The sequence below is a fragment of the Choloepus didactylus genome, chromosome 15, assembly GCF_015220235.1.
Source record: "Choloepus didactylus isolate mChoDid1 chromosome 15, mChoDid1.pri, whole genome shotgun sequence".
Classification (NCBI taxonomy): domain Eukaryota; kingdom Metazoa; phylum Chordata; class Mammalia; order Pilosa; family Megalonychidae; genus Choloepus; species Choloepus didactylus.
In genome coordinates this window covers 44463318-44490085 of record NC_051321.1, presented here as the reverse complement: position 1 = coordinate 44490085, position 26768 = coordinate 44463318, and the positions used below count along the sequence as shown (strand labels likewise).

At 40.5% G+C, this 26768-nt stretch overlaps 1 protein-coding gene and 1 pseudogene across 4 annotated transcripts in view; both read right to left on the bottom strand.

The window, feature by feature from the left end:
• Positions 1 to 20708, bottom strand: part of SLC16A12 (solute carrier family 16 member 12) — an 84135-nt gene extending 63427 nt beyond the window's left edge. For 3 of the 4 annotated variants that reach the window (XR_005212006.1, XM_037805093.1, XM_037805095.1), the window contains exon 1: positions 20575 to 20708. The gene's annotated coding sequence lies outside the window, so the exon portion shown is untranslated. Of the gene's footprint in view, positions 1 to 17438; positions 17480 to 20574 lie in introns of all 4 variants that reach the window. The other variant, XM_037805094.1, reaches the window with a different exon arrangement.
• Positions 5131 to 5227, bottom strand: LOC119511040 (annotated as a pseudogene).
• Positions 20709 to 26768: the final 6060 nt, after the last annotated feature.

Sequence of the window (26768 nt, the reverse complement as noted above, 5' to 3'; positions counted from 1 at the left end):
AGATCCCTATGATGAGGAATGTGAAAAAGCCCCTAGCAAATTTGAGAATCTAAAATGTGAAAACTAAAAGTGTTTAAAAAAAAAAAAGAGGAGGGAATCTGTAAGAAAGGAATAAGTTTCGTTTTCACATAGAGACAGCATGGAATAAGGGAAACGGAGGCAAAACCAGTTTAAACAAGCCCCAGACAAAGAGAAGAGAGAATCTGCCTGATGTAAAGAGACATGAGGTAGTATCAGAGGCGGGAACTCACAGCAAAAAAATAAAAATTTGGGGGGAGATTGGCTAATCAGTTCAAAATCTCAATAATGAGCTAGTTGGCTCTCTGGGATTGGCTGTACAAATTAAAATCTCAAAAGATGAATTAGTTAGTGTTCTCGGATAGGCTGTAACCTCTGTAGTACCCAGTCAATGGGAAAACAGGGGAGGGACTTGCGAATTAGGAGTAGGAGATTTAAACATCGCCATTCTCTTCCTCTGGCGCGCCAGCCTTCCGCGTGTTTGGCTGGACACCCCATCTTGCAAGATTGTAAATAAATTCTTTTCTCCTCCAGAACCGAGAGAGCGTTTATTCCCTTACAGGTACCACTTTATTTCCGACACAGCCAAAACCTTGGTGAATGAACAAACCCAAAAAGGTGATTTCTTTGGGCTGAAAGTTAAGATAAGAGCAAAGAGGAGATGGAGTGGAGCAGCAGAAGCCACATGCTGAGACCTGATTACAAGCTTCTCTAGTCTACTCCACTGCCTAGAGGCACTGAGCCCTGCTTCTGCTCCACTGAGCAGAGGAATGTGTGGCTCCTGGGTCTCGAGCTCTGGAGCAGCAGTGGCGACCTCAACACACAGTGTAGCCTGGGGCATTAAGTCCAAAAATCAAGAGGTATGTGGACCCACATGAAGACGGCGCAGCCAGGGGAAAACAGAGTTGCCATCAACCTCCAGTCTGATGTACCTAGATTCTGGGTTGCAAACATTTTTAATTACACATGTTCTACACCCTTAATGCAGAAAAAGGAGAGAATAGAGCAAAAAGACAATAAAAATCATCTACATACCACCACCCCAACAGGCACCATTTGCTGTGAATCCTTTGGAGATTTTTTTTTTTCCACACTCATATACACATGTAAACATATCCTCTTAAAAACAAAACTGTGATCACCCTATTTGTAAGTTGCTCCTCTTACCTAATGAGCCCATGAATGTATTTCATGTTGATAAATGTACCCTGTGTGATCATCTTAATAGTTGCAGAGTATTTGTTCATATGAATATACTGTAACTAACTTAAACAATCCCCTATTGTTGGACAGGGATGTTGCCTCTGGTTTTTCTTTCCCAGAAAGATGTTGAAAGATTCAAACATATGACGTATCAGGTCACACAATACTTCCCGATGATTTTTTCTTTGGACTCACCATGGTCATTCATAGACATTCTGAAAATCTGACACTAAAGTCAGAGAATGTCACATTTCACCATTAAAAATATTTATTAAGTACTTTTACCTGTAATATATTAATAATTAATGCAAATATAATAATCAATATAAAATATTTTTATAGTATTTGGACACTTTCAAACTTAACATGGAGGAAAAAAAGAAGTGTAGCTAAACAAAAGTAATACTGGGGTAATATTCAAAATATTTTTTTTAAAAGCTGACAGAGGCGCTGACCACTCAAAGAGGCTGGCTTTAAACAACTGGTCCACCAGACCAGTGCACACCAGCTGACCATCAGCCCCTGTACCCAGGAAGTCAGGATTTAAGTGATGATTATGATTACTGAATCATTATATAGATATTCCTTTCCACTTTCTGGTATATTAAACAGAGGGAAATACCTGAAATCTTTGAACTGGAATCCAGCTGCCTTGATCTCTGATACTGATTGCATAGCCTTTATCTTGTGCCCTTGTGATTGTAAAAACCTTGTAACTGAACTTTACTTGTACCAGTGGGTACAACTTCTACTTGTACCCATTCCACTTTAGAGTCCCATGATCACTAAAGACATCCCCTAATGTTTATTAATAAAGGGCCTTGGGTCAGCCCAGAAATAACCAACCCCAATTCCAAAGTTATCTCAATAACCAAAGGAGGAGGAGTATATCTGGGAAAGAGGAGTCAGACTCTGCACAGGTAAAGTTCAATGTCCCTGTGGGACCTCAAATGAGCAGTACAGAAGGCTACGCTGGATAAGGAGTCTGGCAGTGAGATCTGGCATCGAGATCTGGCATCCAAATGTGTGCTTGGGGCTCAGAGTACACAGTTGGTTACCGAGATCTTACAGCTCAGACTCTCAGACTTCCATGGACATCACCCGCTAAATGCAGATGCAGATTCAACACGTCTTGGGGAGACTGAGATTTGCTTTTCTAAGAAGCTCCCCAGTGAGGCCTATGCTGACCCAGATCACAATTTGAGTAACAAGGTCCTAAGGGTGAGTAGAAGAGAAGAGAAATCAGGACCTTGAGGAACCCCAATCTTTAAGAGAAGGCAAGGAAAAGAGGAGGCTGCAAGGGAATTGACAAAGAGCAGCCAGAGAGATGAAATTACTCCAGGAGAACATGATGTCACCAAAGTCAAAGAAGAAAGGAATGACCCTATCAACCTTACTGGTAAGTCAGGTAAGACTGTAAGAAGAGGTACAGTACCCAGTGCAAATCTGTATAGCTATAAAGGTTCCCAGCAGGGTTCGGCAGCAGTTTCAGAGGAGGATGTAATTACTTGAGGGGGACACAAATTCATTACTCCAACCCCAAACCACTTCTGGGAAAGCCCTCAGTGCAGCACCTGCGACCCACTGGGGATGGCAGGAGCTCCTGGGTGCAGGTGGGAAGAAACTGCTGAAACAGGAACCCAAGCCACAAACAATCACATCCTTAATGCTCATTAATTTCCTAAAAACCAGACACGCAGGGCATTGAAGACTGACCAGAGTGGTATCAGAAGCTCTAATCCTTGCCAGCAGCGTGCTCTTTCTCTCTAGGGAAAACTATCAATTCTGGCTCACTTTGCAGGCTTGGCAGAAGTTCTACATGTTGAAATTTAAGATAAGTGTGACCACAAATGCATCTTATTCCCATTTTCCCACAAAAAGCTCAGAGAAAAGACATATGGTTTCCTAGGCCCAAGCTCCCAGGCTTGTTAACTGTAATGACCTTGAAAGTCACATTGCAGAGAGCCGTGCTTAAGGCACTTGGGTAAAAACCAGGCCTGCATGAGTTCTTTTCCCTGAGAGGCAGTTTCTGGAGGAGCTAGGGGCTCCTGTCACAGCTTTCCAGCCACAAGCCACAGAATCTACTTACTAGGGGGTCATTAACCACCTAAGTCATCATTAATTTGGACTAAAAGCAGAAAGGCATCATAATTGGTAGAACAGAAGAAATAAGATTTTTCACAATAAAAATCTATTTTGGACAGATTAAAAAAAAGCAAAACTAGAATTAAATAAACCATATATTTCCTTGTAATGCCAATAATATTTTGTAATTATGGTTGTATGGCAAGTCAAGGCAACAGACCAAGCAGAATCTTGAAAATAAGCTATCTCTGCTTATAATCATAGTAATCATGATTTTCCAGAAATCTTAACTATATTGAAAAATGTCTAGACGCTAACAAAATCGAAATCCATGCAATTTATTCCAAGGAACACACCAATGTGTCTTATTCATTTACTCTTATGCTAGAGATAATGCTGACTCATTTAGTTATTTGTTTTCCAAGGCAGCAGCAGATTAGAATGTAAGCTCCAGAAGAGCAGCGGCTTTTGTCAGTTTTGTTCCCTGACAGATCCCAAAAACAGAACTGAAATATGCATATGTCAAACGGTGAGTGAATGGACCTTTACATGTACTCTCCAGTTTGGCTACCATCCAGCCTAGCTCTCTATTATGTCACAACTCAACATTTCCACGCAACAGTAACTGGGCACCAGTGCAGGCAATGGAAAGAACGTAGAGCAGTTCTTTGAACCCCCAAAGATGTTTGACTTTGGAATCCCTGGTTTAAGTGGTGTGACAGACCATTTAGTTATAAAGTGACACTCGGAATGGCTGTTAAGATTTCTTTTAGGAATATAACTTTTCTCTCTGTGATCTTGTTTCCACTGATTCCATACTTAACACCAGTTTTTAACTGGCAAGGCAAGTGTCTGCTTTTGTTTCCCACCATATTGTAAACCTTCTGGGCTTGTTCTTAAGGCAAATTGGTTGAATTGAGCTATAAAGGGAAATTTTACCTGAGTGCCTAGTCTTTACCCTTTGTTTCCTTGACTGAACTCCACCTGGAGAGGAATGGAGTCTGGGTAATTGCTTTTAATCCCCTCATGTTCTCTGGCATATAGTAGGCACTCAGGGTCATTTTCCATTTGTATTATGGCTCTCCTCTGTGGATTAGCATTCTGTTCAAGTTATAGGAGCTTCATGGCCAACCTGATATTTCCAATGAGGGCCAGGAGTTCAGTAAATACACGGTAATCAAATGATTCTAGCCAAGTCCTAATTCAAGAAAAAAAACAAATGTTTAAGAACAATGTTTGTTTTCATTCAAAATGAAAACAGCTCATTGAGTCATATGAGTATGTAGTGGGGGGCAGGGGGAGAAAGGGGCTGGGAATACATATCATTACAACCTAGAATACCAACTCTATTAAATAGAAGGCTGTTGCTACTTTCTTTTTTCTCCTCTTGTTGTTCAGGTGTCATTTATTTATATTTTACATATTTTATTGTGAAATATAACATATATGCAGAACAGTAATAACTTAAATAAATAAATAAATAAATAAATAAAGTACGATTTAACAAGTAGTTACATTGGTAATTTCAAGGGATGTTATGGGTTACAGTTCCACAGTTTCAGTTATTCCCTTATGATAAAATATAACATATATACCAAATGGTGATAACTTTCAAAGTACAATTTAATGAGCAGCTATAGACCAGATTTCAAAGAATGTTATGGGTCACAGTTCCACCATTTCAGTTATTTCCTTCTAGCTATTCTAATACCCTAACATCTTAAAAAAAGTATTAATATAAAGATTCAGTATTCGTAATCCTTTGTTAAATCCTACCTTGTCTGAGACCACCCCTTCCTCTCGTTTAATCACTTTCTCAGTCTTAAAAATATGGACTGCCTCATGAATTTCTTGTAGAAGGGCCATGCTAATCTTCTCTGTATCATTCCAGTTTTGCTATATGTGCTGCCAAAGCGAGCACTGCCACTAGTTTTTTAATCAGGAAGTTCCTGTCTGGACACATCTCTGAGAAGTAACAGTGCAGGGGCAGCTGGGCAGTTTTCTGATCTCATATTTACATAGTACTTTTCAGTTCACAGAGCAGGTTGTCATTTATTACCCATTCTCCAAACAAATACTCCAGGAACTTATATTCCCACAATCCCAAAATTAACATAAATTATAAGTCACCCACTGACTTATTAACAGCTTTTTAAGAAAAAGGAAAAATTAAGAAAGACTACCCTGTTAAATACATAGACCCAAGTCACATCTTATTTCAGAAATATCCAAGTGTGAAGGAAAAAAATAGTGCATTTTCGATTTTGGGGAAACTGAGATTAGAAGAGAGGAAGTGATTTGCTCAGAATCACCCGAGTGATTTCTCTTGCAGAGCTAGGGCTAGGGCATCTTCATTCCATTCCACGCAACAGTAACTGGGCACCAGTGCAGGCAATGGAAAGAACGTAGAGCAGTAAGAGGCAGCCCCTGGCCGCTCTCACAACCTCACTACCGGTAAGGGGCTCCGCTCTCTGCTTGCACAAGGCAGAAAGCCAGAGCAGCACAAATAGCCCTCCCTACTCAAAAGGTCTGGCTGCTAGGGCACTCTGGGTCTTCTCTGTTGTTGTAGAACTTGGGAGTGTCCCAGTATCCCGGAGCTCAGCGTGCCTCAAGCCTTGCCCAGGAAGGTCCTGAATGACACAAGGCACTCCCACCCAGCCTCTGCCCCAGCAGCTGTTCTGCCTGGCTGGAGACGGGCACACCTGATTTTCTTCCCTACAGGCAAAGAGCAGAATTTAAACACAGTTGACATCCTATACGCTACAATCACAACTATGATTATTTTTAAAATCTGTTTAAGAATCATGGCACTTCCTCCCTCTGATTTTCCATTGCTACATAGCTTCATTCTTCAATATATCTTGCAGGGGGTAAAAAAGAGTTGGAGAGAATGATCTTAGGAATTATGGGGTCCTGAGAATTATATGAGGGGTCAAGTCATATGAATGGAAGTCATTTCACCTCCACCACAGTTCCAAAACAAACACACGCTATTCACGCTGCATCAGCAAAAAGCCAGTGTCGCTCACTCCATTTTTCCCATCAATTTACTCACAGATTGTTTTAGAGCAAAACAGGGGTCTCAGCATGAGATCTGGAACTATGAATAAAAAGCAGATGTGTTCCCATATATCTGAACTATTTGGAAAAAGATAGGCTTTCAGGGAGTCTGTTTGCACACAGGAACAAGAAGCCTCATGGGAAGTAATTCAGACTAAGAGGATGAATCAAGATATACAAGTTTAGTTTCCCTCCAGGACTTTATGAACTAATGGGGAGGAAGTGACACTGACTAGATTTCCTCAAAATCTCGTACAGACTGAGTCACAGAAATACCATTTTTATTCCAATTGCAAGAGGGACCTAGGGAAAAGTAAGCTACATGGTATCAGAACAATTCAAATTTTCTGGAAATATTTTATGATCCCAGGCATATAAAACTCCATAAAATGAGAAAATGTATATTCCCAGAATAATACTACAGTTGTGTCATTTTCATCACATAAAAAGCTTCCATGAACCAATAAGGCAAGCTGTATAAAGAGCCTTAAAGGTCTTCAAACCCTTTGATGTAGTTATTATCTTTTAGGAAGACTACCCCAGGAATATAAATTAAAATACGGAAAAAGCTCATGTTACAACAATGTCCAAAGCAAGGTAATCTGCAACAATCAAAAAACTTACACCCTGCCAATTACTAACTTTATTGACAGATCCCCTGACCACTAAGTTCCAGTACAGCACAAATTAATGACTTCTTCATGAGGCTCAAACAAGATCTTAATGAACGTTTATAATTCCCTCTACATTTCAAAAACATACATATGCAAAACACTGATAAATACAAGGTGATTGATACTCAGGCTCATGTGTGGCGAAATAAAGGAACATGGAAAGAAAAGCATCAAGTGTTTTAAAAGTACGTTTGTTTTGAAAACCCCCTGTGCAGTGTCCCTGAACTCGTTAGCTAAAGATAACAAGTGGCAGATAACAGATTAACCAAGGCCCCATAGCCAGCTGCCACTACTCTGTCACACAGGCCAAAATCCAGAACTCAGGTCAGACTGAGCCTGCACCTGTTCTGTGCCCCTACCCTTGAGCCTTAATGTTCCAGACCTTAGCATAAATGAGAACGGAAATAAAGCATCTAGCAAAGTGCCTTGATTATGAGTTTGTTTGATATGTGGTTAGCAAGTAAGATAAAGAGAATGCATTTACATACGTAGCAAGTGTCTGGCACATGCAAGTCTTCAGTAAATGGAAATGGTTATTATTATCTTTATTATTAATTGAATAATTAGCATTTGTATAGCTCCTTAGAGTTTACATAACATGCTTTCAACTTCCACAAAGACCCCATAAGAGAAAACTAAGACTCACAGATGCTGGTAAATTTGTCCAAGGTCATACCATTTCAAATGCTGAAGTTGAGAACTTGAATCAGACTTTGGCTCCCCACCCAAGGCTCTTTCCACTGGACAATGCTGTCTGAATCTCATAATAATATCCCATCTGGCTTCTTCTCTATCACTGGATACTGTAGGTGACTAGTGAAGTGGGTTAAATAGCAAACCCACCTCCCTCCCCAAATTCATGTTCACCCAGAACCTCAGAATGTGCCCTTACTTGGAAACGGGGTCTTTGCAGATGCAATTAAAGATTTCGAAATGAAATCATTATGGATTTAGGGGCCACCCTAAAGACTGGTGTATTTGTAAGAGAAAGGAGAAGAAGATTTGGACACACAGAGAAGAAGCCCATATGAAGTCAGAGGCAAAGAGTGGAACGATGCAGCTACATGCCAAGGACACCAAAAATTGCCAGAAGCCAACAGAAAGTAGGAGGAGGAAAGATAGGATTCTTCCTAGAGCCTTAAGGGAGCATGACCGTGCTGACACCTTGATCTCAGACTTCTAGCTTCCAGAACTGTGTGAGAATAAATTTATATTGTTCCAAGCCACCAAGTTTGTGATAATTTGTTATAGTAGCCCTTTCTACCCCAAATGTTTAAACAAAAATTATGGTAATCCTGTTCCCTTCCAGAGGATAGGTTGGTTTAAGAAAAAGGCAGTGACCTAATCCTTGCCAATGACTGGAGGAAAAGTCTGTGGGGAGCTTCTGGGAAAGAGTTCCTCACTGCTGAGAAGGAGACATGGAGACACAGCCCTTCCCCTTCCACTGGATGTCTTCTCGTCTGAGTGTGACCCTCCCAACTGTTGTGGCCATCTTGAGACCATGAAGGGAAAAGGGTTGAGAATGAAGTCAACATATAGTGGAGACAGAGCGAGAATCACAGAGAAACAAAGCCAGAGCCCAGACATTCTGCTCCTGGACTTCCTACTACATGAGGGAATTCTTTTCCTTATTATTGAAGCCAGTCCGTCAGAGTTTCTACTCCTTGCACCCGAAAGCATCCTATCTGATACATACTCTATTAGTGCCACTCATGTATCAATTCTAGTTCACACATTCCATCCCTATGCAGTAGTTCCATATCTTCACATGCGTGGCATCTTAAGCTTCTATCAGCTCTACTTTTGATTTCTTGAAAGCCTAAATGGTGAAAGGAGAAAAGGAGACAATGGTATGTACAGCTGTACAAAGGGAACACATATTGCTGATTTCTCATCACATGGCTATCTATAGAGGCAGAGGACACCACACTGAGTTCCTCTGAAGTTTCTGGCCCTTCTCCCATGACCCTCACCCAAAAAGTCACAACAAAGCTCCACATCTGGAAGCCTGATGGTCTTCAGTTGCCTCTCTCTACCAAGAGAGTGTTGTATAGCACACCACCAGAAAAAACAGAGAGAGAGAGAGAGAGAGACCACCAGAAAAAAGAGAGAGAGAGAGAGAGAGAGAGAGGAGATTTCCTCAGAGCACATAGTCTTTTCTTCCAGGGTAATAATGACGATTTGGCTGAAGCATCCAGAGTTACTTGGGAAATTAATTGTTTTACCAAGTCATACTTCATATTCTTCTTCAAAAACCATAGTACAAAATGTTAGCCATTTAACTGCCCTTTGACAACGGCCTTTTGAGACCATCAATATATTTTTACGGTATGACAGGTACCAGCTAGCCTTTTATATCTTTCTTATAACCATGACATACTTGAGTTCCTGTTTTCTAGAGTTCAGACCAGTTGTTAGGACTACTGGACATGATCCTCCAAGGAGCAGCAGGGCCTAATCAATATCTATGAACCTCTTGGCTAACCTTAACCTTGACTTCATCTCTCATACACTTCACCTCCAATCCATTTCAACCAAGTACTCCCAAAGCCACATCATTACCTGTGCTGACTGCCATCTCTGAAATCTAGGGTTGTTGTGAAGATTAAATATCCCACCCAAACTCCAACTTTCTTCCCCGGAGAGGTCCCTAACTCTACAACTGCTACTGCAGCTGGTTTCCAACCTCCTTGAGCCCTCAGGCCCCATGTTTCTCTACTTTTGTTCCATTCCATCAGCTGATCCGATGCTCATTTCCTTCTGGCAGCCTAGCACCCAGGATCCATCACTTCAATTGCTCTCTTGCTGATACCCTATTCCCTCCAGGACACCCATCCCCAATTCTGCTTCAATCCAAACATACCCTTTTTTTCTCCTATAACTGGTAAGACAAGTTTTGCTAGAGGAAATCTCTCAACCCTGAAGATTAATGGTGTAACACAATTACGATTTTCAGCACAAACTGTTGGTGTGACTCGGCAATAATAAGTGGGACTGTTCTTTACACACACTGGTTATTCCAAATCTTAAGTACTCCAAGTATCCCTCATCCCCAGCAGTAGAGCATGATGGTAAACAGTTCCGCATCCTGTCTCTGCCAGTTAAGAGCTGTATACCTCTCTATGCTTCAGTTGCCTCATCTGTAAAATAAGGATAATAGTAACTCCATCCTTATAGGGTTGTTGTAAGGATTAAGTGAATCAATGTATGTAAAGTATTTATAACAATGCTTGGAACATAGAAAGCATGGTATTATTTTATAGAGACGGTTGAGGTCTTTGGGTGGAAATTTCTTTGATTTTTTTTCCTCCCACTTATTCATATCCACATGCATCCTTAGTTCCTTTCCTCCTGTCTCAAAGACAGATGTGTCCTTTTATGTTTAATCCAATTAGTGTCCCCTCTCTTCTTCCCTATATCTTGAACCTAGACTTTTCCACTGGTTCCTGCTTAGCCCAGAAATTTATTCAAGTGTCTCCCTTCTTTAAATCAGGAAGGGAGGTGAAGGAAAGAGAAGGAAGAAAGCCTGTTTTAGTATGTTAGAGCTGCTATAGTAAATCCTACTCAATGGATTGGCTTAAACAATGGGATTTGCTGTCTCACACTTTCAGAGATTAGATTGCTTCCTCTCAGAGCCTATAGCTCTCTGGTGCTGGCTTGCTGCTTTCCTGGGGGTTCCTTGGCTAGCACTGCTGCCTCATGACACATGGTGATGTCCACTCCTTTGTCAGCCTCTGTCCTTCTGGGTTATCTTTACAAGGCCCACAGTAATCTAGGTTAAGATCATGTTCATTCAGTTGGGCTGCACCCTAACTAAAATAACATGTTTAAGAGGTCCTATATACAATAGGTCACACCCACAGGGGATACAGATTAAGAACTTGTCTAAGTTAGGGTACATAATTGCATCTTTCACATATCCCCTTCAGCCTAACACTCTTTCTAGCTGTAAACTATTATCCTCTTTCTTCACAAATCCAGTCTCTCAAGGAACTACTTACATTATCACCTCACCTCCTCTCTTGCACCCCCTTACACCCCTTACACACCACTCAAGCTGGTTTTGACATTATCACCAATGACTCCTACTTGTCACTGGTAACTTGCCATCTTTATTAACTGAACACTCCTTAGCTTTTGGCACTATTGGCATACCTCTCATGATTGAAACTCTTTCTTCTCTGAATTTCCATGACAGGAATCTGTCCTGTCAATCCTTCTTCCCCACAGACTCCTGCTTCTCGGTTTCTTTTTAGATCTTTTTCTTCTGATCACTCATTATATGTTGTGTCATTCACTCATTCATTTAACAAATATACTGAGCACTTACTGCATGTTAGGTACCATGACAGCTGCTAGGACCATTAAGCAGGGAAGACTGAAGCACAAATCCAGTATCATGTGAGCACAGCCTAGTCAGTTATTTCCCACAATTCTTTGACCCATTTCACTCTTCACTCTTGACATGCTCCCTGGTAATTACATCCAAACACATGATTTTGACTTAGCCTATAAGCTAAGATGCCCAGATTTTGTATTTCCTGCCCAGAGTATCAAACTGACTACCAACCATCTCTAATATGTGCCCTACAGGCTCCACACCAAGCACCAAAAATATAAATATAAGTAAAACAAAAGTCTTACCATGAGGCATTAATCACTACAACAGACACATAGTTCGTCACCTTCTCGGGACTTTGTTCAAACCCCATTCAGAGTTATCTATTTGAAACCAAATTAATTATATCGCCCACCTCCCAACCCTACCCACTCCTCTGTTTGAAAGTCTTTGAGGGCTACTCTTAGCTGCCAGAGCAAAATTGGAACTCCTTGGCATGATATGCAAAACCCTACATGATCTGGCTCCTTTCTTATCTTCTAACCTCACTCTATATGTACCTGTACTTCAGCCACATCAAACCACATACAGTTTGTTCAGTCCACAGAGCACTTTCCCACCTCACAGCCTTTGCACATTCTGTTCCTGCTGCCTAAAACGCCCTTCCCCAGGTTGTTCATCTCATAAATTACTTCATTTCTTTAAAGGCTTGCCCACCCTAGGCAAAGTCAAGTGCCTCCAATCTGAACCCCCACAGGGGGTGGTCATCTTGTCTTTTGGTACTCATCACAATGCTATAAAATTATTTATACACAAACCTGTCTTCCCTAGGAGACTGTAAGCCTCTGGAAAAGAACTGTCTATTCTCTGTGGGTCTTCAGCACCCAGCACAGTGTCTGGCACACAGTACTCAGTAAACACTTGTCTGATGAGGGAATAAGCTCACTGAGTTATTTTCACATTGTTAATTACAATATTTTTTATTAGAAAGGGACTTTAAAAATAATTAATCCCATCTCATCTAATTCAGGGATCCCTTCTTCAGCATATGCTTAAAGCCGTTAAAAACTAAACTGAATCTTCACCTTGACGTATCTGCCATCAATTAGGTATACTATCATAAAGAATTTATAAAGAAAATAGGAAGTGCCAGGAAGATTCTGAGGTGCCAATTTGAGTATATCAACTACTCAGTGTCACTTGAAGTTCTAGTTAAACCTTCATCTCTAATAAAATTGGAATATTTTTAAACCTATTTTGAACATAGAAGATAATCAAAGAAGTCAACCTAAAGAAGTAAAAGGAGAGAAAATGCATCGGGCTTAATTTTTCATACAATAACCAGTCCCCTTATCACTAGAACACCCTAACTATTAAGTAAACTCCTTTTGACAAATATTTTATTTATGAGCATTTATGTATTCTTTTACCTGGTTAACTGAACTTTTTCTGACAGTGCTTATGAATTTTTAAATTAAGTTATACACTGTTGCCTGGTGAGAATTGTGACTAAAACAGCTGGCCGGCAAATTCAGGATGAGGTCTGTGTCAAAGAAACATAATAAAGCTGCAGAACCATAAGGGATGGAGACCTCGTTACATCCCCACATCTCCATGCCCTGTTACAGACCCTGGCGGGCTCCTTGAAACTCCCAGAAATCTGAAAAACACAGTTCAAAATCTATGAAGATGCTATTTTTTTAACACAGAAATCAACAGAAAAGCCACAATTGGAAAAAACTAATTGGTAACACTATGTGAGAATTTCCACAAGTATTAAAGATAAAATAAGAAAAAATGTCATTACAAATAAAGTTTGTTCTAAGTAGTCCACCAGCTTCTAAGTACTGCACTAGATCATTCTTTCTCAAGTTCTATGTCCAATAACTCACCACATTTTCTCAAAGAGAGCAAATCCTAATGACAAGGAAACAAACTAAAATTAATCATATTTTATTTAAGTCACAAAAGGTTTAAAACTTCTTTCTTATATAAATGTCCTGTATTATAGTTTGCTCTTTTGAAAATCTATGTTAATACAATTAAATAAAAGGGGTGAAAAATCCAGAGACAAATTTGAACATTAAGTTTGACAACTCAAACAACTTAAGGAAACATGATACACAAAGACACATCTATAAGTTTTCATAGAGGAAACAGATTGTTGTTACAGAGGAAAAGGCCAAATTATTTTCCTCAACAAATATGCCTGTATGACAACACAATCATCAAAAACATGAAACAAGTTGGTTAATCAATTGGTTGGTTGAGTATAATAATACAAATTTGAATGATTTGGTTGTTTGACATCATATAGCATCAGCTCAGTGAATCCTACAAGGAAAAAAAAAAATCAGTGAAAATTCATTCAGCCACTGAGAAAGCTTCCCATGTACCGAATGGGCACTGTGTAGAATAATTGCAACCATCAAGTAAAAGAAGAAAAGAATTATTATGTTTATTTTTATCATTAGGTATGTTTACAAGATTCCTTAACAAGCATTTGTTTCAATAAAATTTGTTCTGAAAAAGCATAAAATTATTGAGTATTACGTAAATCAGTGATTCTCAACCCTGGCTTCACATGAGTTTCGCCCAGGGAGTTTTTTTTTTTTTTTAATGCAATTTTGTTGAGATATAATCACATAATATACAGTCATTCAAAGTGTACAATCAGTTGTTCACAGTATCATCATATAGTTGTGCTTTCATCACCATAATCAAATTTTGAACATTTTCATTACTCCAAAAAATAAAATTAAAATTAAAATTAAAAAGAACATCCAAAACATCCCATTTCCCTCCTTCCCCCATTGTTCATTTACTTTTTTTAATACAGTTTAATTGTGATATATTCACACACCCTACAGTCATCCAGTGTACAATTTATTCACAGCACCATCATACGGTTGGGCATTCATCACCAGAATCAATTTTTGAAACTTTTCCTTACTCCAAAATAAAAATAAAAGCAAAAAAGAACACCTCCATCCCACCCTACTCTCCACCTAATTTTTGTCTCCATTTTTCCATTCATCTGTCCATACACTGGATAAAAGGAGTGTGAGCCACAAGGTTTTCACAGACACACAGTCACACTATGTAATCTACATAGTTATACAGTTGTCTTCAAGAATCAAGGTCACTGGATTGCAGTTTGACAGCTTCAGTTATTTCCCTCTAGCCATTCCAACAGGCTAAAGACTAAAAGGTGATATCTATATAGCACATAAGAATACCCTCCAGAGTGACCTCTCGACTCCATTTGAAATCTCTCAGCCACTGGAACTTTATTTTGTTTCTTCTCTCTTCCCCCTTTGGATCAAAAAGATCCTCTCAATCCCACAGTGCTGTCACCCAGGGAGTTTTAAAAACTGATGCCCTGACCCATTTCAGAGCTACTGAATCAGAATTTGAGGATGAGTCCTTGGCACCAATATTTTTTCCTTTCCCCAGGTATAGCCATGGTTAAGATCTGTGAATCCACTGATCAGTGGATCAGTTTCCATTTTTCTCAGTTGATTAAATGACAATCTACTTCCTGTTGATACCAGTGATGCCTGTGAGGTTGGGTTCTCCCCATTTGTGACTATTTAATATGACGATTAGGCCAGTTTTCTTCTAGTTGACTGAATGGACACTATCTGAATGGAGAAGCGAAAGTCTATTCTCCCTTAAGGCAAATTTAACTTTAAGTGTAGGTTTTTGTCTTTTTTTTTTTTTCCAGGGTCCTTCATGAGCAATGAATGTGGTTATTATGAAGTTATGAAGTTGCAGGTTCGGAGAGCCTAGTTTCAGGATATAAATATGATCTGACTCCCACACAAAGTATTACATCAGGCAATATAGATGGATAAAAACACTACCAGTTGGCCCCCAAAATAAATAATTATATCCTTAATTTCATTATTATAGTAAAATGTTAAATAAACTACAGAATGGTGAATTAGAATCAGGAATAGTTTGAAAAATTATAAAGTCTACGTGTGTGTTTGAGGTGATGAATGTTAAGTGTTGGTAGTTAACATATTATGTTGCTAATTGCTCACAGACATGAACTAGACAGCCATAAGACACAGGTTGCAGGGGCCGGTGGTGGAGAGTTGTTGATTTTTATGGTGAGTAGAGAGCTTGAAAACTAGGTTCAGGTCTTCTCTGTAATGTTATGTGACTAATAATACATCTTTGAGAGAGGGTCATAAATATAGATCCATTTTCTCTCCAGATACAGAGAGATGAGCTATTGCCAAAATATACTGGGTACCCTCAGAAATGGAAACACCGGAAGCTCTCAACAAAAGCAATTAACTAGAAGTCAGTAAAAGAGAGTAAAAAACTTGATGCATCACACTTGAAACATGTTATTTCAACCTCAGTCACATAAATACATGTAAATTCATTCAGCAATCTTTGGATAGCAGGTCATGTTTGGAGTTCCACGTTGCCTTTCTTGGTTAAACCATGCCCAGAATGTATTACCTACAATTTCCTGCTTCCATTTCTTAAAAGTAGAGCAGGACCTTAAAGACACTTGTGAAGAAACCTGAGTGCAGAATCTTTCTAGACTTTTTTTTTGAAACTACAATTTTCTAATCTTTTATAGTTGCTGCATAGTTTTCCAAGTTGTTATCACAAATACCACACAATGGGTTGGTTTAAACAAGGGGAATTTATTGTCTCACACTTTTGGAAGCCAGAAGGTTTGTTTCTTCCTGGGGTTGGTAGCATTCTGGTGCTGGCTTGCCACGATCCTTGGGGTTTCTTGGCTTTCCCATCACATGGCGATGTCCACTCCTTTCTCTTTCAGGTTGCTGCTGACTTCCTGCTTCTAACTCCTCCTCATGGCATTCTTTCTCACCGTCCTTCAGTTTCTTTCTCTTTGTAAGGTTTCCAAGTAATCTGGATTAAGACCCAACTTTATTCAGTTGGACCACACCTTAAATATAAATAACATCTTCAAGAGATCCTGTTTACAGTGGGTTCACACCAACAGACATACGGATTCAGATTAAGAATATGGCTAAACTGGGGTATGAAAATCAAACTACCACAATTGCCTTGTTGACACCTAAGTAGTAGTAGTTTGCTTGTTGATGTTGTTTGTTAATGTGGTTTACTTTTATGGGTCCATGTTGCAATCATCTTAGTTTTCACAGACATAACATTCTTTGTTCAGCACTCACATTTTATCAGTTCGTGCAATATGTAATTAAATTTCCAAATTACAACAGCAAATATAGCTGGCATTAACAGTACTATGACCAAACCCCACTGTAATAGTGCACCTGAGCTGGTGAGGGCAAAATTCAATGGTTTATCTTGATGTGAGCTATTTGCCACAGCAGTCTCTATGCTCTAAGAAACAACTAACAACAGAAGGAGAGCATTGGTTAAACCAATGAGTCGTTTCAGTGTTGGTCAGAATTCCACTACCCAGGGTAGGGGGGTGCATGCAGAGGGGTGCAAAGGTGACAAGTGTCTGTCACAAAACCTGACACAGCCTCAACTGGTCCCCCAAAGGAAGTCTTCTATATGTTATCAAAAAGAAGCTAGGATGTGCTTCCAAAGAGATAGGTATATCCTTCTGTCTCTAAAAAAGTTTTACCCATCTTGCAAGGAGCTGCTCAAATATCTCCTCCACAAAGTCCTCCCCAAATTCTTCTCCCCACATTGCCTGCACAAGCTCTCTCTCCTTGCTTGTAATTTCTGAAGTGCATTTCTATCTCTTGAAGTGGTTATAAGTGGTATTTTAGCTATTCATACTATGCCTTTCCTTCCATACCAGGCTATAGCTGCTTCAGAGGCAGGGTCCTATGTCTTTCTGTCTCCTACTGCCACCAGCTCAGAGCTTATATAAAGGAGGTCCTCAAAACACTTCTTTAACAGAGAGTAGAATAATACTCAATAAATACTTATTAAATAAGTAAATGAATGAGAAAATTAAATATTTGGATAGTTTTAAGGTGTGTGAATATATCTCAATAAAACTGCATTTTAAAAAAGTAATTAAATAATTACTTATTGGCCTGTTAACTTCCTACTTGGCTACAGCAACTCACCCCACTCATCGATGCACAGTACAAGGAGGAGGGATGAGTATCTGAGGGGAGAAAATGGTGGGCAAATGAGGAAGAAAATCAACTACTCTGGGTGCATAGCAGACATCAGAAATCATAACCCTTCCTCCAATGATTAACAGAGACCACCTTCAAACAGGATGCTGCCAGATAATGACATTTCCTCATGACCTTTGATGTAGAACAAATTGAAAACAGAGACAGAGAAAATCTTTGTGCTAAAATCATCGAACATCTTCAAATGTGGATTTGGTTTTTCTCAATTAAATAATTATACCATTTTAGTGGATGAGTCTTAAATATAACAAAAAATACTCATAAGAAAATTGCTTCCAAATCAGCAATTATTAAAAGCAAGGCAATTGCTTAGGTAGGGAATGCACAAACAACCCCAAAAGCTGCAGTGAATACTTTTTTTGGCTATATATGACCGAAAAACTGCCAAGTTCATTTTGATAAGCCTTTGTTAAAAATAATAAACATGCCTGAGCTTGCAAACCATGCCATTTTGAAGAAAAACCAACTGAAAGAATTAGAAAATGCTTAAACTGGAATGTCTGATTAAAAAGAAAACCTGCCGTGGTAAAAGATTTACCAGTAAGTCGCAGCACTGTACGGCGAGCACCACTGTGAATAAGGTGCATGTGTGAAGGGGAGGATGTAAAGAGAGAGAAAATAAAAACGGAACACTATTTTCATAAATAAATAAAAAGGTACATCTTACCAATGAATGCAATTACAGTCTGCATCACAAACAGCGGCAACATTGACATGGCAGCACCAACACTGTTGAGAAAACTAATCCTCCCATGCTTCGTTAGGTTTAATGTCACCACAATTATATCCTTGCACTAAAGGAAATGTTATTCCATCAACACTAAATGAACATACATAAAATAATCAAATGTGGGAACTGCTATTCACATCCAGTAGAATGTTACTTCATAAGAAGTCAGTGTAACTTCAGCTGATTTTGTTCCTGTTTGTTTTTCATGGCTATAAGATCAGCGAAATCATGGGATTGGAAGTAAGATAGTCTGAAATGTTTATGATCATTTCCTTGCTTTAGGCAAAACTGAAATTCCCTTCTGTCTACATAACAAAATCTCTTCCTCCTCCCACCCTGATTCTAATGAATGAATTGTAACTTCAGCTCCATGGGGGTCAAAGTTCTTTGTTTTGTTCATTGACAGATCCCAAAAGCCCAGAACAGTGCCAGGCACATAGTAGGCACTGAAGAAATATCTGTTAAATTAAACTAAAATGAAAAACATGCAAGATACGCAATGCAATACTGCAATGCTACATAAGTCAGTTCAAAGTTCCTTTCAGTTCTGTTATAGGTCATGATGTTATGGTCCTCATATAACGCACTTTTCTCAAGTCTGCTCCAAGGCCATAAATCACACCTTTAGCTCTAAGCAATCATCACAATAGGTAGCGAAGAAGCAAAAGAACCCCCAGGAGGGATGGATGTAAATCTGATGGCAGTGGGAGACTTCTCCCCATCTATTTTAGGAGGTTCACCTGGGATATATCAGCATATTCATCTTCATATAAGAATTTAATTGGTATTTGGGGATTAAAGGTTTGAATTTTCTTTTTTTGCTACAAAGGCAGTTTGATTAAATCAACCCCTCTCATCTATTTCAGAATCCCACCAGTCAAAAAAAAAAAAAAAAAAAAAAAAAAGATAAAAAGATAAAAATCAAGAACAAGAAATCAAATTATCTGATTCATATCACTTTTGTTCAAAATGCCCAGCTGGAGTCAACATGCCTTGAAAACTAAACAAGGTGAGAATGAGAGGTCCTGGATTCTAGCACTGGCTCCACCATCAATTAAAAGTACGGGCTTAGCCGATTGTGGATCCTTCCTGGATCTGAGCTTCCTGGGCTGTAAGGTGAGGGATTTTAATTTAGTGGATGATCTCTTGAAACCACTCCAGTTTCTAAGCTCCTGTGATTATAAGTAACTTAATCCAGGCAACATTATTACTCCTTTGCATCCTTTATTTCTCCAACAAACATTTTGGGAACCGTGGTAGTGGCAGATACCATTAATCCTAGTTTGGCATGACATTAACTTTCATGGGGAGAAATGAAAAAAAGAAAAACCATGCAAGGGGCAACTGATGATTTTCAAAACTAGTGGGCTGAGATATCTGTGGGGATAGTGTGTTTCTGAATTTGGCAGACCTGAAGACTTTCCTCTTGTGTTAAACTGTCCGCATCACGGGTGTACCCAGCTCTCCACGAAGAAATAGGTAGCATAGTTTAACCAGTCTCCTGACAGGTCCCATCTGACTCTACTAGAAATAATATATATGGAGAGAGGTTTACAATGTTGAGTTATGACAACAGAAAACTAACCAAACAGCTTCACTGGCCTCTTACTTTAGAATATTGCTCCCAGCACTTCTCTGAAGCCACACAATAGATATCACTGCTTTTCTTTGTGGACAGCAAGAAATAGAAAGAAATTAAGGTCAGTCAATTGAAGTTTTTGAAGACTAGTATATTTTTAATTTATCATTCCCCACTATACCACAGAGAAATAAATATTGTATGAGGTGGAGGGGAGGAGGATTACAAAACAAAAGCAAAAAAAAAAAAAAAAAAGAAAAGAACACTGAAAAGACAGAAAATCCAAAATAAAGACTGTTCCTATTGCACCGGAAACTCTGCATTTGGAAACCACAGGAGATGGAGATGAAAGCTGCTTTCTCTCTCCAGCCACCTGCCCAGAAACTCTGACTGTAATGGGGGCCCAACAGAACAGGGCAAGTTGGCACTTCTAACGCAACAGGTGCGCTGAGGGACCCAGCTCATAGTCGGGGACTCCCTGCGCGGGACTGGGCGCTGGTGCAGGGGGAGCGAATGGAATGTCTCGGTGCTCCACCAGCTCCACGGTGCCCAGTCCGAGCGCTCGGCGGCCTCGCCACAAAGGATGCCCGGGTCACCTCAGCCAACGCGTCCTCCACACAGCCGAGCCTAGCGCCAGGGACCCGGCTGCCTGAACCTTCCGTGGGAGGCCAGCGGGGACAAGGCTCTCAGCGCCCCCAGAGCGCCCAGAACCCTCTCATTGCCCGAACCCTGCCACGCCCGCGCGTCCTCACCTCGCGGGGACCGCTGCAGCCCTGGCGGTGGCGCGCGGACATACCCCCCGGGGGCACCCGCCGTGCCTGCGCGGTGGCCCCTTCCCGGGTCCCAGGCGCCCAGGTCGGCGCTTCCAAACGGCAGGGAACCGACGGGGCGAGGAGCGTCGGGAGAAAATCCCAGGGCTCGACCCGCGGAGGCCCTGGCACGTTCCGTCCAGCCAGCTCCGCCCTGGGCTCGCTGCCGGGCGGGCGAAGGGGATTTATCACTGGGATCCGCTCTACGTGCTGCGGTTTGGCCTGGAGTGAGGGACACGGAGGAGGAGGGACGCCTCGCGGTTATGTAATGCATCGGCCCTCTGTGCCCCGGGCCAGCTCGCTCGAGGACTGCCCGACCCTCCGCGGGAACAGCCGTCTGCGCCTCTCACTTAAGCAAGCCTAGGGGGCCCGGTGTTCAAAAAGAGCGAGTCCCTGCAGGGTTACAGAGCGAACTCGGGAGAAGAATACCAGCATCGTCGTGGGTGTCTCTGGGAGAGATCTGGATCCTGCCGCCGGCCAGTTGTTTCCATTTCACAAGTGACGCACCGCGGGGTTAATGAAGAACTTCAGCTCATTGCAGCAAGATGGACCTAGGTTAAACTCTCCGTAAAAGCTCCTGAACTTGGGCGAGTTAAATCTCTCAGCCTCAGTTTCTTCACCTGTAAAACGAGGATAATAATAGGATGAAATGAGATGCAGGCGCTCGATACATAGCATCCCTCAGTAAAAATACTGCTGTCTGTTGTGCTACCGGTTACCCGCTCCCAAGCGTTGATTTAACAATCTACGGCCTCACTGGCCGAAAGAAGGAGCTGCAGCAGGAGGCGCCCCACGGAAGGCGAGTTCTAGGCTCACGTTACTGAAAATTACTCCACCTGTCAGCAGCAAGGCCTCTGAACTGACAAGGTCTGATTCTAAGTTCCTGGGATCCTTGATACTCAAAATGTGGTCCGTGGACCTGCTGCATCAGCATCACCTGAGGGCTAGTTACAAAATGCAGTTTCTCAGGCCCCATCCCAAAACCACTAAATCAGAACCTGTGTTTTAACAAAATAGGCAGGTGATTCGCATATACATCAAAGTTTTGGAACTACTTAGCCAAAATGAGTTAGAATTTTTTGGAAAATTCAAGAAGGCAACTGAAAGTTATTGAGCAGTTATAAGGCAGTATTTACTGTTCAGTACCTTCAGTGTATGTGTGTGTGTGTGTGTGTGTGTGTGTGTGTGTGTGTTTAAACAGACTGGCAAAATTGTGTCTCATTTTCCCTATTTTGTCTCCTCCTCTCCCCTCAGTTTCCTTCCCTTTAACTATAAATCTGCATTTAACTCCTATTTTCATTTGGAATAACCTAGGTTAGATCTAAGGAATGATTAATGAACATGTGCCTAAAGCACACATAGGCATTAACAAATATAGCCTGTAAAGAATTCATTAGCACTGAAAATGAACCTATAAATGTAGAGGCAGCTGTGAAGGTCTTTAGGTTAAAGGCTTGAATACTTTTGCTGTTCAGAAAAAAGACTTTTCTTAGTTAAACATTGTTTGGAGTGGCAAATGAGCTCCATTTTCCATTCAAATAATGTAAGATAATCAGTTCTTTAAAAGTTTTGGAGAATAGAAAAGAACTAATAGGCTTCCTTCCCCCTAAGTCGACACTTACAGGGGCTCTAGCAAAGCCCAGAGCAAATATTTTGTTTTTTTCATTAAATACTGTGTTTTAAGTTCTAAGAGTGTTGGAATTGTTTTCCTGATTTTAACTCTGGCGGAATGATTTCATCCTGTGAGAGTACAGTAATTGTGGGTTGATGATAATGAAGAGGAGACTAATGTTGGTTGTAAACATAAGCAGTGCCCTATGTACAAAAGTCATTTCCATCTCCCTGCCCACTCAAGGCTGTTAAAAAAGCTGCTGCCATGGGGGCAGTCAGTGTGAAAGTGGAGTAGAGGGAGATGCAAAGAGGAAAGGAATCTCCTTTCTCTGAGGTTGGAGGGTTAGAGAAGCTGGGAGGGGAAAGAGAAAGACCTCCAGCTCACCCAGTGTGAGAAAGGCAAAGATGGAACCCCAGAATCCAACCAGGGAGGAGGGGAGCGATGAAGCATTTCTTCTAAACAGCCTTTTCCAAAATAGAAATTTCTGCAATGATGGAAATGATCTATATTTGCACAGTCTGATACAGCTATGAAATGTGGCTATTTACATTTACATTTTAATTAGTCAAGTAAAATTCAGGGTTTTTTTTTTCAGTGTTAAGTGTGTTGCACTAACCACATGTCAAGTGTTCCATAGCAATATATAGGGACAGCACAGACAATAGGAACATTTTCTTCATCACAGAAAGTTCTATGGAACAGCTGTGCTTAGAGGCTAGGATTTGGGTGAGGAGGTGAGCTCAGATAGTCCAGCTTTTCCAAGTCCTAGTCAGAACTTCATCTGTCAAAAGGCAGGTGGTGGAACAATCATTAACTCTAAGTCATTGTTATGAGACTCAAAGTAAGATAAGCCATAGAATACATTTAAAGCAGTGCCTTGCACATAGTTAATGCCCACCCTCCCCCCCCCCCCCGAATCTTAGCCTGCATGAATATTTACTATTATTTTACATCGAAAGAAAGGTTAGGGGACATGGTAGCACAGACACATCAATATTAATTAAATAGCCTTTTGTTGATAAGGCCAGCTGATCTGGTACCTCAATTACCATTTATAGCTTTGTTCCCAGTAGTAAATATGTTCTGAATTCCAAAAAGGCAACTTAAAGATGAACATCGAGAATACAACGTGTTTCAACCCCCTCCTCTGTACTATATCCCCAGTCAGTCAGAGGTGAGCACTGCTTGTATATTCTGGCCTGGAGGCACAGCATACTTGGCCAAACCCGTACCATGTGCATTAAAAATCTTATTGCACCATGGTTCAGTGGAATTAATTTTCAGATGAGATTCTCAGAAGCATGACACCTTATGGTACATCCCTTATGAAGGGAATTGTTTGTTCCTGTTATTTGGTCAAACAAGGATGTGTGGCCTCAGCAGATGGAAACGAGAACACTAGCTCCATATAAGAAATATTTGGTGTGTCCGCGTCAGACTGGAAGCTGCGGTTTGGGGAAGGAGCCTTGAGGCTATTGCCTAAATAGAATTTGAAAGTTTATTTTCAGGACTAATGAAAATTTTAGGAATAACTACAAACATAAGTATAAACAAAATGAGAGTATTTTACACTGTCCTTTATACAGACTAGGGCATGACATGGAAAGAAAAATAGTGAGTGAGATTCTTCCCTGCACACCAAGAACCATGGATTTCTTATTAACTGTCTTCTGTTTTATTCTGCTTTCTTTAATAATATCATGTACTTTCAGATCCCACTTTCCCTATTTTCTTCTTTGGTTCCTCTATCAACGCTTCACTCCTTGTGAGCATTTTCTTACAATTCAGGTCCTGTTTCTCTGTTCTCCTTTCTTAACTCATAGCCTCGTCTTCACCTGGAGAACTTACCCGTTCTCATGACAGCAACTAACCCCTACCTATCACTGCATCTGAAGCCTGCATGTCCAGTTCTGACCTCTCCCTGAACTCCAATTCTTGTTGCCAGATGCCCAGAGGATATTTTCACTTGAATTCTCCCTGCCCCATCACTTCAAATGTTAACAGTTCAGGACCTAATGTCATCATTACAATCTGTCCCATACATGGACAGTCCGTTCTTTCTCTTCTGCCCATGTAGATCTCATGACATTCTTCAATGCCCAATTCAAATCTCAACTTCTACTGATGCCTGTAACTTCCTTTGAAAGGCATCAAAAACTAAGATGGATTAATTGGTTGTATAGAGACATGGATAGATGAATGGTTATGTGACAAATCAAATGTAGTAAAATGTTAATCTAGAATCTAGGTTATACACTGTATAAGTCTTTCAACTTTTTTCTATGTTTGAAATTTGTCATGATAAAATAAAAATAAACAATATGATTGAAGTAAATAAGATAAAATACAAAATAAAATAAACATCCCAACTTCTCCAAAAAGGCTTCCCACCCAGATCTAGCCCATAAGAGTGAAGAATCCAGGCTTGGTCATCAGGTGGATCAAGGCCCGACTTTGCCTCTTGCTAGCAGGGTCACCTTAGGCAAGTAACAACAATTCAGAACTTCAGTTTCGTCATTTACACAATGAGCATAATAACACCTTCTTCATGGGATGGGTGGATGGTAAAAAGGAGGTGAGAAATTCCCAACATTGTAACCCACAGGCTTCCTGACCTACTCTTCCTTGATCCTACCAGATCACTACACAGATTCTACTAATTTTAATAACATTGGGCTTAGTTTCCCAGTTAATTTATTCAAAATCTTTCAAATCATTGCTCAGACTTTGTGTCCTCTTTTTCTGAAGTATGTATTTGGATTCTGTGTTTTGTCTCATGAATTCCAATTTAAATAAAATAAAATCATTTAATCTCCATAATATTAATAGCAAACTGTTGAAGGGAGAGTTGTGGGGCAATTTATTGGTATTTATTGAGTTCCTATGATATGAGTTCCTATGACTCACTCCTCCTGTAAACAGCTAATGGGCAGGCAGGAACTGTCTGAAACAAGTGTTCCGGGGCTCTGGAGGCCAGAGGAGCACTGTACAGCAACCAGGGAAGAGCAAGGCTGAGAAACTGCATAAAGAACTGTGAGTAACTTGTTCTGCGGCAGCTGCTGGCACCCATCCCCCACGCTCGAGGCAGGCCCCTTGGGGTCCAGTCTCTGGCTGGCTGCTGCAGATGGACAGAGAGGTGGAAGTCCTCTTCCCCAGGCTCTACATAAATTTTACTTCATCCAGTCCTCAGAGTACCTAGTTTCCAACTGAGGAAAAGTGGCTTAGAATGGTTAAATGAATTGCCCTGTATTCTGCAACTAGTAAATAGTGCCAGTTCATGAAACCAAGTTTGTCTAACTCTGTGGTAGATTGACTACAAAAATACTCCGATTCTTTCCACCCGTTTCCATACCCTTTGCAATGTGACTTGGTAAGCTCCTTGCATTTAGAGATGGGGCCTATTTCCCCACTCCTTGGATCAGGGCTGACCTTGTAATTGCTTTAGCCAGTAGAATACAAGAGATACAATGGTTGGCCCATTCCAAGTCTAGACCTGAAGGGGCCATGTTCCCATCGGGCACTGTCTCAGAATACTGCATCTCTATGAGAGTAAGTGTGGGCTGACCTGGGGAAGATGAGAGAACATGAGAGTCCGAGCTGACTGACCTCAGTCGGTCCAGCCAAGGCAGACACTGGCAGAGCCCAGCCAAGATCAGTAAAGTTCCCTACCAGCCCTGTAGCTGACTGCAGTTGCACAGGTGAGCCCACCAAGGCAAGCTCAGATCAGAACTGCCCAGCCAACCTATACACTCATGCACAAAAATAAATATTTACTGTTGTAGCCACTGAGGTGTTGTGGTTGTTTGTCATGCAACATTATTTAATTAAGAGATAACGGATGTAAATATACACTGCCTGGTAGATCTTAAATGTACCTTATAATAGTATAAGGAGTAAAGTTTTTGCAAACACATCTATCAGAAATCTTTTTTCTCCATTTTTTTATCACATTATTATATTCTGTTTAATTGGTCAGGAGGAAAACATTGTATGAACATATGTTAGAAAAGAAATTATTATGCTTAATAAGTCAATTTAATGAGCAACTAAATTGCAAACTGAACTTCAGTGCATGGTTCTCCTTCATTTTTAACATCAGACAAATCCAATGGAAACAAATCAACCAAGAGAAGTTGAATATAAATAAAAGATTTCAAGAATGCTTTCACTACAACTTTCTAATACATTTCAAAAAGAAAAGGTGCATGATTATATTGATCAAGGAAGTCACCATGTGCTAGGAAAATTCAGAGAAGAAGAATGCTTGGGGGAAAAGCTGGCAAGGTGAAGACAGGCTTTATAGAGGAGGTGGGATTAGAGCTCCTTCTTGGAGCATTTCAATAAGCAGGGAGAAAAGCATTCCTGAAACCACAGGGGAAAGTGGGAAAGTGCAAACTGCATCTGGCAGTGAGCAAATAAATCATTTTGATGAGAACAGAGAAAATCAATAGGACAAAGTGACTAATTAGATACGGAGTGGGAGAGACATGAGAAGCAGAGATGACGTGTGTTTCCAGTCGGGAGG